Genomic DNA, 11,647 nt, shown 5'->3' with positions numbered 1-11,647 from the left:
CTCTCATGCTTGCATTAGATTTTGCTACTCTTATTGTTTGCTCCTATTCTGATGCATAGCCTGCTTTTGTAACCTGTTGTTGTACCTTACCTGCTTATCCTAAACTACTTAGTATAGGTTGGTTAGTGATCCATCAGCGACCCCCCACCTTGTCCTTGTTGCCCCTGCTTCACCATCGACGACTCGATCAACGTGATCGACGACCAGAGCCCGACACCTCACATCACATCACGCCCCTTTTTGTTGCTCGACTCTGCAGAGTTACCATCGAGTGCCGAGGGTGGAACCTCATACGCACTCCTGATGACAACTTTGTAGTGTAGCTATTCGGTCGTGGTCAACGAGGGTGGTTCCTCCTTGACCACTCCCGATTCGGCTCTGTCGTGCAACCCCTCAAGTGTGAACCTCGAGGGTGGTTCCTCTTACGTTCACCTTGATGATTACATCGAGTGAAATCCACCGAGGGTGATTCCTCGGGTTTTCCCCTTGATGTCTGGACACACAGTTACCTTGACATTACTTGAGACCGTTGTGAAAGTCGAGCGGGCCCGGAGAGCACCCGAGGAGTTACGGTGGCGGCTGGCTGTTTAGCGGTATCACCCAGGAGGGGTGATAGCTTCGGACTTGTCCCGACAGCCGTCACTACTTTAGTTGTTAATGCACTAACAGGTTTGGGTATTTGTTCTGAATTGGCCTCTGGCCTTTACGCACTAACCACCACGCGAGAATAGTTATGGGCCTCGACGTCGCAGTATCAGCCGAAGCTTTGTCAGACGTCCAGTTCAGCATTGTGGCCGGGCCGGATCGCGCCATCCACTTCACGGGTGGTGCTGGTATCCCCTTGCGCACAACGACCCGGAGTGCAATGGGCGATGGGCCCAGACCCCAAAGTGCTTAGGATGTAGACCGGCGGGGACCTCTCTGCTGAGCATAGGTAGGGCTGCGACGTGTTGATCTTCCGAGGCCGGGCATTGACCCCAGAAAGGTGTGTCCGGCCAGAGTGATCGAGCGTGTTGGGTAACGTGGTGCACCCCTGCAGGGAAGATATATATTCGAATACCGTGTCCATGGTAATGGACGTTCAGACTTGTATCCTGATCTTATACAACTAGAAATGGATACTTGATATGTGATGGATATGTGGCCCCGGGATTGCTTCCTCGCAGGGAGTCGAGGAAGGATCTCTGGGCATTAATATTACAACATGCTTGTTAAATATAAACTACCATTCTTTACTCTTCTACATGCTGCAAGATGCTTGGAGCTGCTTGAAGATGCTAGTCTTCGATAGGCTAGGCCTTTCCCTCTATTCTGGCATTCTGCAGTTCAGTCCATAGACACAACCCTTCCATTTGATACCATTGCATACTTAGTTTAGATTTGATGCTTGCGAGTACTTTGGATGAGTACTCACGGTTGCTTTGCTCCCCCTTTCCTCCCTTCTTTCTTCTTTCTGGTTGTTGCAACCAGTTGGTGGATCCCTGGAGCCAGATGCCACCGCCGACGGTTACTACTACATGGAGGCCGCCAAAGACCAGGAGTAGTTAGGAGGTCCTAGGCAGGAGGCCTTGCCTCTTCGGTCGTTGTTGCTTTTCTGTTTGCCTTCTTAAGGCATCCTTGTCTAACTTTATGTCTGTACTCAGATATTGTTGCTTCCGCTGACTCTTGTGTATCAAGCTTGTATTCGAGCCCTCGAGGCCCTTGGCTTATAATATGAAGCTTGTATTGTTTTGATTTGTGTCTAGAGTTGTGTTGTGATATCTTCCCGTGAGTCCCTGATCTTGATCGTACACATTTGCGTGTATGATTAGTGTACGGTCGAATCGGGGGCGTCACACATGTTATAACATAAAGATCACACTCCAGACAATCTATAGGATGAGCAAAATATAGGATGAGCAAAATCAAAAGTGCAAACTTGCCTTGAAAGGTGCTGAAGTACTCTAATGCTTAATTCCGATCCGCTTCACACTCCAGACAATCTATACGATTAACGAAGGCACCGATAAATAAACCGTACTCACATAACACCACAATAAAGCCAACAACAAAGAGTTCAAATAAAAGCTTAAATAACATAACATATCAATAGGTATATCTTATCTACATGCTAGTAGGATCAGAATGCAAAAAGAATCAACTAAATTGGATCAACGGTTTAAAAGATATGGCCTCCGGAAGTTTGAATTCAAATTTAAACAAATTCAAATTGAACTGTTCAAAAATGCGAAATTTTGCTTCCAAAATATTCTCCTGGTCACTATGAGTACACAGGAAAAAGAATCGATGAATTTGTATATACAGATCTCAAGATATACCTAAATGAACATTTGATATGCAATCTAAAAACAAAAATTGTGCCAAAATAGCTTTCCTGGAAGAACTGTTGCGGCTGCTGTGGATGTGCCACATGGCGGGTTTCTACTGGCTCGGAGGTGTTCGGTGCGAAGTCTAAAGGGCGAACGGCCACTAAATAGTGCATACCTATTCGGAAAAAACAGGACATGACATAATCTAGACGGTCCAACTTAGATCGGACGGACGGAAAAGCTCACCGTAGACAGGGGCTGGGTGGCTGCCGGATTTGAAGAAGGGGGTGCGCGGCGAGGCTCCGGACGACGGTGGCGATGGCTACGGTGGATCCTCGGAGACAACGGACATACCGAAGGGAGCGGCGTACGACGACGGTGACTTTGACGGCGTCCACGGCGACGGGGGTGGCCTCTGCTGGCGGCAGAGCTCAAGATATGGCGCGGTGGCGATCTCCTTCGGGTTGGGCTCGTGGGCGGCGTCCTGGTGCTCCCCTGGATTCAGCAGAACGTGAGGGAGATAGGGAAGATCGAGAAGATCACAGGAGGTCGCAGAGGGGCTGGTAAGCTCCAGAGGCGATGGAATTGACCGGCGGCAGAAGTTTCGGCCGGCGGAAGTCCGGCGAGATAGGGATAGGTCAAAACGGGCACTGGAGAGGTGGATTTTGCGAAAAATCAACAGAGGATGGGTTGGGGATCTTAAATAGACCAGTTCCCGTGGCCTATGGCTCAAGAATTGATCGAATCGATCGATTCGATTCGGTTTGCTACAGAGACCATGAAGAACACGGCTTGGAGGAGAAGATGACAGGTGGGCCTTCACTGTCAGCGGCACAGGAGGGAAAGAAAGAAAAAAAAAGGTTGCGGGGTGAGTCCCGCCTAGGCTGCGGTCTGCGCCGAAAATGGGCCGCTTGGCCTACTAGCGACTGCTGCTGCATCGCGCGCGCCTCGGTCGGCTGGCTGGGCCGCGGCTTGGTGGGCCGCGGCTGTGCGGTGGTGCACAGTGCACTGCGGTTCCTTTTTTTAATAAACCAAAGCTACAGAAACTAAATAACTAAAATAAAAACACAGAATAAAACCTAAACAACAATATATATATATACAGTAAAAATATGACTACCAAAATAAATTACAGGAACACTAGTTCCACCTATAATGCAATTTTGGAAATTCATTTGTATGCAATAGGTCACACAAACAACGATAAAACACTGAAATAAAATATTTGGAGATTATGAAAAATACCAGAACATATCAAATGAACAGGAAATACTATTATGGACATTATTAACATTTTTAAAATAGGGGAGAAGTCATGTTATCTCCACTCTAATAAATTGCCTTTAGTTGCATAATGATTTGAATAATTGTAAACTCAAAATCAGAAGCAAATGAATATGTGGGAAAGTCCTTTTATTCCCTCTCATTAGAATATTCCATAACCTCCAAAATTTCGAATATGCATATAAATCATGATGTAAAAGAATGATCCTATTAACATGCTAAATATGAAAATTTGGGATGTTACAACTCCTTGCTGCCCCAGAACTTGTATTGGCCCTGGATGTCGAAAAGATTCTGGCAGGCGATGCCCGAATTCTTGAGTGCCTTTACATCATTGGTGATGTCCACCATAGCAAACATGTAGTGGGGGCTGTTGACAAACCTGGCAAAACGCTCGCAAGGCCTTGTGGCTAGGCAGTAGTGGTAGACGAGGACGTGCTGGCGCACGCACATCTAGGCGACGACGACCTTGGAACGAGACCCGGCACGAGCGCGGGTGTACTCGAGGTCGAACCCGACCACCTTGTACTTCTCCTTGGCAAGCAACTCCATGATGTGGATGGAGTGCTCCACCCAGACCGGGTCGTTGGTGTACACCACCGAGAGGTCCATGAACCTTCTGTGGGTGTCCACCACGGCACGCATGGTGAACTGCTGCTTGTCGTCGGCAGCCGCTCGGAGCGCCATTGGAGCTGCGCAGGATACCCTCTAAGAATTTCTCGTGGTGGGTGTGCTTCTTGCAATGGTGGGGCGCGATCGAAAGGTTGAAGAGACACAAGGGTTAAATGGCCACTGTAATAAATGGGGGTCGGCCGGCCTGTAATCGTCACGTCTTGTCACGGCGTTCATAGCGGAGGATTCCAGTGCACGCTTGACAACACCGCACTGCATGTGTGGGCTCGAAGAGGCACCAAATGTATCGTCGGTGAGCCTGTTCTCGCGCTACCGCGCTGTTTACCGCGCAAGCATCCCGCCCGGCTAGTTTGCTCACGCGTCGGCTAGAAGAGGGACAAATCGTGGGAGTTTATTGGCAAAAAGCTTTGTAAAAACGAAGTGTGTGGAATGACTTCGGTCATAAGTTTACCTGTGGGTGATGAGGTCAAAGTTACACAGAAGGGTGATGATGGACACTCGAGTGCGATAATTAATTCCGCGCTCTACAGGGCACACGGTGGAAGAAACCAGCTGTGTGCAATAATGTCAAAGATCGCAGTCGAGTTAGCTATACAGATCGTGTGTTGTGAGATCGACAAGGTAAAAAGATTCGAGAATGGTTAATAAAATCTAAGACCATTGCATATTAAGGTCAAAATAGTGCCACCAATATACGAGTCTCATACGATGCCATTTCAACGATGGTACCACAAAAGCTCGAAATATTACAAGGTTCAAATTCCAGAGTTATATGGCTCAAATTCGAAGATTACAAGGTTCAAACTGATATTAGAAATGAAATTCAGCTCATCAGCTGCAAACGCTCGCGCTGATCCACTGAACATGGATATCAGAGAGGTTCAAACTAATATTACCACTTCTAAGTCTAGTTTCGAAACCTCACAATTTTTGCAAAGCGGTCAGCCACTGAGAAGTCATGTATGGGGTTGACACGATGACTTCCAATTACTCTGTCATCTGAAGTTCCAAAATGAAATTCAGCATTTTTGGAGCCTATTCCATTCTGCAGCAGGCGCCGGCGCTGATCAACAAACCATTCATTTTTGCGAAATAAATTTAGGACAAACCTCATTTCCTTCAGCACCCTTGCTCTGAGAACAAAGAACCTGGCGAATATAATCTCCGGTAAGGTCCCTCGGTAGGAGTTCAAAGTAATTTCTGAGAGATGCAGATCTAGGAATTCGACGCGATTGTTATATTGTATCACATTATCCACCACTGGGCCTAATCTTCTCTACAAAAGAAGAAAATGTGTTAGTGCCTATATGCAGTTTTGAACAATACTACAGGCCTATTTGGTTTGCAGGATTTGTAAAATGCACTAACATGCCATCTTCGATCTGACATGATTAACATGGGCATTTGATTACTTTCTAGAAAAATGTAGCCTTCTTCACAAGAGGTCGGAGTGGATGAAAAGTTCCCTAAGAAAACTAGTACAGATGAATCCAAAGGAGAAATGCTTATTGATTGTAACCATATGGATCAAGCAACCAATATGGAGGGGGTGGGGACATGTATGTACTGAAATCCTCCAAAAGAATCCTTCAGAAATCGTAGTACATTGTCATTGTAAACTTGGAAAAAGGTTGCACAAATTGAACTCCCTTATGGTTAACATTTAATAGGAAAGGAACATCTCAGGAAACTGACAACTTGCTCCAGGTTGGGGCCGATAGATTCTAGTGCCAAGACCTTCACTGTGCACAGTTTCGGGGTCAAGCTTGTCGGAATCATTTTCTGAATGACAGACGAACAAACATCTTCAAAATTAGAAATAATGTTAATTTGTAGAAGGAGAGGTAGAAGGCGGCTTTGTACCTGAACGGGTGTGGATCCAATAACAAGTTCGGAGTATTTGTCAGACGAGTAGCCCACCACTGTCAATTTCGGCGCATAAATGACATTGATTCTTGTTGGACCTTCTTGATCAACTACAAGTAATCTCTCAAGTGCAGGTGTGTCCTCAATGACCATACCGTGGTACACATCTTGTGATGTCTATCTGCCGCACCAGCAACACGCATAAATAGTCCGGAGAGTCATGGAGATGATGTGGAAGGTACTCAACCTATTGATCGCCTGAAGACGAAGGTACTCAAGTGCAGTACAGCCACAGAGCAGGCGCTCCATGTCACCGTTTCAGAGGAAGACGGCGATGAGCTCGAGGTGCTTCAGTCGTGGTAGAATAAGAGCGGGCGCGTCATTAGGGGGGATGGTAGTTCCTGAACTTGGGGACACGCAGCGTGGGCGCGAGGCGGAGTGCAGACGTTGGCAGCGACCGCATATGCCCATCATCAAAAGTGAGCTCCTCGAGCTGATCTAGGGCGGGGGATCGGAACCAGTCGTCAAGCTTGGCTCGGTCCTTGCCGTTGGAACGGAACTTGCCCATTCTAAGGCCTCTGGTTGGGCCAAGGTGACTGCCGAGGATCTTGGAGAACGCATCCAAGCTTTTGCGATAGCCATGGCAAAGCTGGTGGGTGTCGATGAGGTCAGGAGGGCTGGAGTTCCATAGGGGGCGCCATCGCCGGGAAAGGACGGTTGTCCCCGGCCCATATTTGATTGGGAGGAGGGAGATGATGACTGTCAACATATCATCAGGGAGGCTGCTGATGAAGTCTAGGCCTACTGGAGTCGCTTGCGGTTCTAGCTCGCCCCGCCTCCGCTTGTTGACAACCCCGTTCTCCACCTACGGAGTCTCCCACTACTGGAATCAGGATCTTTGCCGTGAGCCAGTTCTTTGCCGTCTGCTAGCTAACGGCAAAGGAAGTCTTTGCCATCAGCATTCAGAAGGCTGACGACAAAGAACTAGCGAACGACAAATAGCGTGTTTGCCATCAGCCGACTCTTTGCCATCTGCTAGCGGACGGCATAGAAGCTTTGTCTCCGCCAGTGGACGGCGAAGAGGGAGGGTGGCCCACTGGCTGTCAACCCCTAATGGGGCCCCTCTTTGCCGTCCGCTAGCAGAAGACAAAGCTTTCTTTGCCGTTCGCTAGAAAACGACAAAGGTGGGGCGGACGACAAAGCTTCAAAATTGACTTAATGACCGTGCCCCGCCGTCGCCCTCTCTCTGTCTCCTCTCCTCTTTCTTCCCCCTCGTGCCACCCCGCGCCGTCGCCCTCTCTCTCTGTCTCCTCTCCTCTTTCTTCCCCCTCGTGCCACCCCGCGCCGTCGCCGCCGCACCCTCCCCGTGGCGTCGCCGCCGCACCCTCCCCGTGCCGTTGCCGTCGCACCCTCCCCGCGCCGTGGCCGCCCCTCCCTGCCTCCCCACCCCCTCCCGAGCCTCCCTGCCGCAGCCGCGGGTCGACCGCCCCCTGGGGAGCGCCGCCCGTCGCCGCGCCCTCCCCGCCCCGTCGCCGCCCCCTCCACGACCCGTCGCCGCCCCCCACGGTGAGCCCCTGCCCCCTGTTTTTTTTCTCTTTTTCTTTTCTATTTAGTTAGGTTTTTTAGTTTAAGTTTTTTCAGTTTAGGTAGTTTAGGTTATTTAGTTTAATTAGTTTAGGTTATTTAGTTTAGGTTTAGGTTTAATTAGTTTAGGTTATATAGCTAGCTCGATTATATTATATTATATTATATTAGTGTTAGGTTTTAGTTAAATAGTCATAATTAAAGGAAGTAAAAAAAGAAGAAAAAAGAAGAAAAAAGAAGAAAAAAGAAGAAGAAAAGTAGAATAAGTAGAAGGGGGAAGAAGAAGAAGAAGAAGAAGAAGAAGAAGAGGAGGAGGAGGAGGAGAAGAAGAAAAAGAGGAGGAGGAGGAGGAGAAGAAGAAAAAGAGGAGAAGATGAGAATAAAAGAGGAAAAAGTAAAAGAAGGAAGAAGAAAAATAAGAAGAAGAAGAAGAGGAGGAGGAGGAGTTATGTATTTTTTCTTCTGTTTTTTATTTTCTGTTTTAGATAATAGATATATTATATATATAGTTATCTAGATTAGATTATATTATATTACATTAGTGTTAGGTTTTAGTTAAATAGTCATAATTAAAGGAAGTGAAAAAAAGATGAAAAAAGAAGAAGAAAAGTATAGAATAAGTAGAAGGGGGAAGAAGAAGAAGAAAAAGAGGAAGAATAAGAAGAAGAAGAAGAAGAAGAAGAAGAAGAAGAGGGGGAGGAGGAGGAGGAGGAGGAGAAGAAGAAGAAAAAGAGGAGAAGATGAGAACAAAAGAGGAATTAGCTTAGTTAGTACCGTTAGTTTGATTTTCTAGGTTAGTTAGGTTAGTTATCTTTAGACTAGGTTAGTTAGGTTAGTTTCTAGGTTAGTTAGGTTAATTAGTCTAAGGGGTTTTCGTGATGTCATCTTGTTCTCCAAGAGATGATACTTGGCAAGATAACAAAATATGGCATTTTTACATGCTAGAATTTTCTTGGAATTTATAGGGAATATTTCCTATGTAAATATTCCAAAAGCTTGAAATATCAGAAAAGGGTTTTTGATGGATTTGACAAATATTTTGAACATGACCATGGGTTGAAACTCTTATATATGGACAATATATGTCCAATGAGCTTCCCTAAATTTTCTCAAATATTTTTGAAACACTAAAATAATTTTAACCTATTAAAGACCATTTCTGGCCTTAAGAAAAAGCCTGTAATTAGTTAGTTAGTTATTTTTTAGGTTAATTACTTACTTACTTAGTTAATTTTTTAGGTGTTGTTTTCACCCACCAATTTTTTTATTATGTTTATGTTGTACTAATTTCGTTTACTCTTTGTCATTGCAGGTGTTGACAGATGGTGGGCGCGGGTCGAGAGCGCTCCAAGCCTCCTTCTTCCTTTGCGCGTGCTGGGAGGGGTGGCTATATTCCACCCCAGCAGCTTCGGAGAGCGCTCGTAGACAGCATGGGGACACGGGAGGGCGCTTCTTCTTCGGCCAGGAGAGGTTGGGGGAAGACGAAGAGGGGTGCACCTAGAGGTGGACGTGGCGGCGGGAGAGGTAGGAAAGGCTGTTGTGCCTTCCTCGCCACCATCCCCAGCTGATTCTCCGGACCACCAAAGTGCTCCATCTCAGGTGGAGTCGTCAGACTTGGACCCGTCTCGGACTCCGGTCCACGAGCCTTGGGCTGACGAGCCTCGAGTCGCGGAGCCTTTGTCCCAGGAGACTCAGGCCCTAGAGTCTTCGTCCCACGAGACTCCGGTCCCAAAGTCTTCGTCCCAGGTGACTCCGGAGACTAGTGGCCATGCTAATGGCGAGGAGACCTGGTCTAACGATAGTTTTAGCGAGGGCGAGCTAGTTGAGCAGGGCAAGAGGGTCTACCAACGTGGTGGTATGAAGCTCCCGGCCGTGCCGGCGACCCGCGATCAGAGGTGGTTGATTCAGCCTAATGGGGAGAAGTAAGTGCATTTACTCTTTTTTGACCTTTGTCCTTCATGTTTCTTCAAATTAATATCTAATGTGTTGGCCTTGTCATACTGCAGGGGTTGGATACACCCCGATGGTGTCCGCAGGCCCAACCAGGTCCTTGGTGTGATTTGCCGGTAGCACTTCCCGGGGTGGGTCACGTTGCCCGGTGGGGGTCAGGCTCCACAACTAGCAATGAGCTGGGAGCTGTACGTGGCTGCCCCGACCCCGCCAGAGGAGAGGGTCGACGGTGTCGTGTGCGAGATGGTGGCTGACATTGTGAGGCGGCGGTTTTGGGTAATTTCCGCTTTATAGAATTAAAATCAACATTACCTAGTGATTGTACTAATCAGTGTTGTCTTGTTCAATTGCAGACCTTCTACAGGGTTGCTGAGGAACACGAGGCAGAGGCGGCTAGGGTTTTCGAAGCCGAGTGCAAGCGCCTACTTTAGAACTTACGGCACGAGGCTAGGGTGCAGGCTGTTTGAGACTACTACGCCTCGACTAACATTTGGAGGGCCAAGAAGAAGTGCTGCCACAAGTATCTGAGTAAGGAGAAGTACATGAAGGTAATTACCTATTCTTAAGGCCTTGTACTTAGTTTCCTTGATTTCATTCATAGGCGTAGCGCTGAAATTTCTCTTTGCCATACTTAGGTGCCCCCGAGATGGTGTGCAGATATGATGGACTGTTGGGAGGCGTTGGTCGATGAGTGCTGCTCTCCTCAATGGCTAGCTGAACACAACAAGGCCAGGGACAAGCGTTCCCAAATGCGAGGTGTGCCACACCATCAAGGAAGCTCCAACCTATTTGAGTACGGGGATTACTGGGTATGTGGTTTCAGCCCTTAACGATTCATGCAATTTCATTCTTCATGCTAGCTTCAGCCCTTAACTAATATGTTGTTCCTCTCTTTTAGGCGAAACACAACAAGAAGGAAGTGCCACCGCTGTACGACCTCTATGCCATGGCCCATATGGCCCCGTTCAAGAAGGCCAAGGCATTCTCTGAGGATGACCTCGATCATCCAGAGAGCTTCACCAACATCTCCTCCCACAACAAGCTCGTGAGGTACAAAGCCTTTGGGAAGGCGAGGAAAGGGGATGACTTCAACCCGAGCTAGAGTCCTTTTAATACAGAGCTCGTGATGCTATCTGGTGATGGGAGGAAACATGGCTCGGTAGCCATTGGGGATGGACTGATACGTTGTCCTAGAAGTCTCCCGGAGATCAAGAAGCGCCACGCGAGGTCTCTTCCTAAGATACCGCTTCGACCATGACCAGTGGACCTCGCCATCGAGGCTAGGGCAAACAGGCAGGCCAAGGAGAGGGAGATCGAGCTGGAGCAAAGGACGGCTAGGATGCTGGAGGAGGAGAGGAACCGGAACGACGCGTCTCACCGGGCCCTATACGAGCTCCTCGTGGTAAGTTTCTCCTGCTTATTAGCCAAATCATGCATGTAATGTTCGTTTCATTACTAACTAATATGACTAACCCGTGAAAACAAAATGTGCAGTCCGTGTGCGAGAAAAACGGTCAAACCCCTCCGCCGATGCCTCAGATTGGTATAGCGAACACGGTGAGTTTCATTTGAATGGTCATTAGTTATTAGTATTCACATTTCAGTTGCATCATGCTAACGAGACATTGCAAATGATCTTTGGTGCAGCATGCCTCCCGACAAGCATCGACCGATCCTTCTTCGTCTCGCACTGGCGCAACACCGACCCCGACCGGTCCTTCTCCGTCTGACACTGGCGTAAACCCGACCGGTCCTTCACCTCCGTGATGACGGTAAGTTTTCTCTTGTGTTTTGCCTACCAAATGCATAAAGACCTAGACTTAGCTTTATTTCCTCCAAAATGGTTACCATAATGACCTAGACTTAGCTAATCTTCCTACAAAATGACATAATTAGCTTACTTAGCTCCAAAATGATCTATACTTAACTAAATTAGCTCTAATATGCTTAGTTACCTAGGTTAGCTAAATAAAGACATATACTTAGCTTACTTATGTCAAAAATGGCATAATATGCTTAGT

At 47.5% G+C, this 11,647-nt stretch overlaps 1 pseudogene; it reads left to right on the top strand.

Moving 5' to 3' along the window:
* Positions 1–9,800: 9,800 nt before the first annotated feature.
* Positions 9,801–11,393, top strand: LOC141042870 (uncharacterized; annotated as a pseudogene).
* Positions 11,394–11,647: the final 254 nt, after the last annotated feature.

This window comes from Aegilops tauschii, chromosome 3 (assembly GCF_002575655.3).
Source record: "Aegilops tauschii subsp. strangulata cultivar AL8/78 chromosome 3, Aet v6.0, whole genome shotgun sequence".
Taxonomy (NCBI): domain Eukaryota; kingdom Viridiplantae; phylum Streptophyta; class Magnoliopsida; order Poales; family Poaceae; genus Aegilops; species Aegilops tauschii.
The sequence above is the reverse complement of the archived record's forward strand: the minus strand, read 5'-3'. Positions and strand labels throughout refer to the sequence as shown.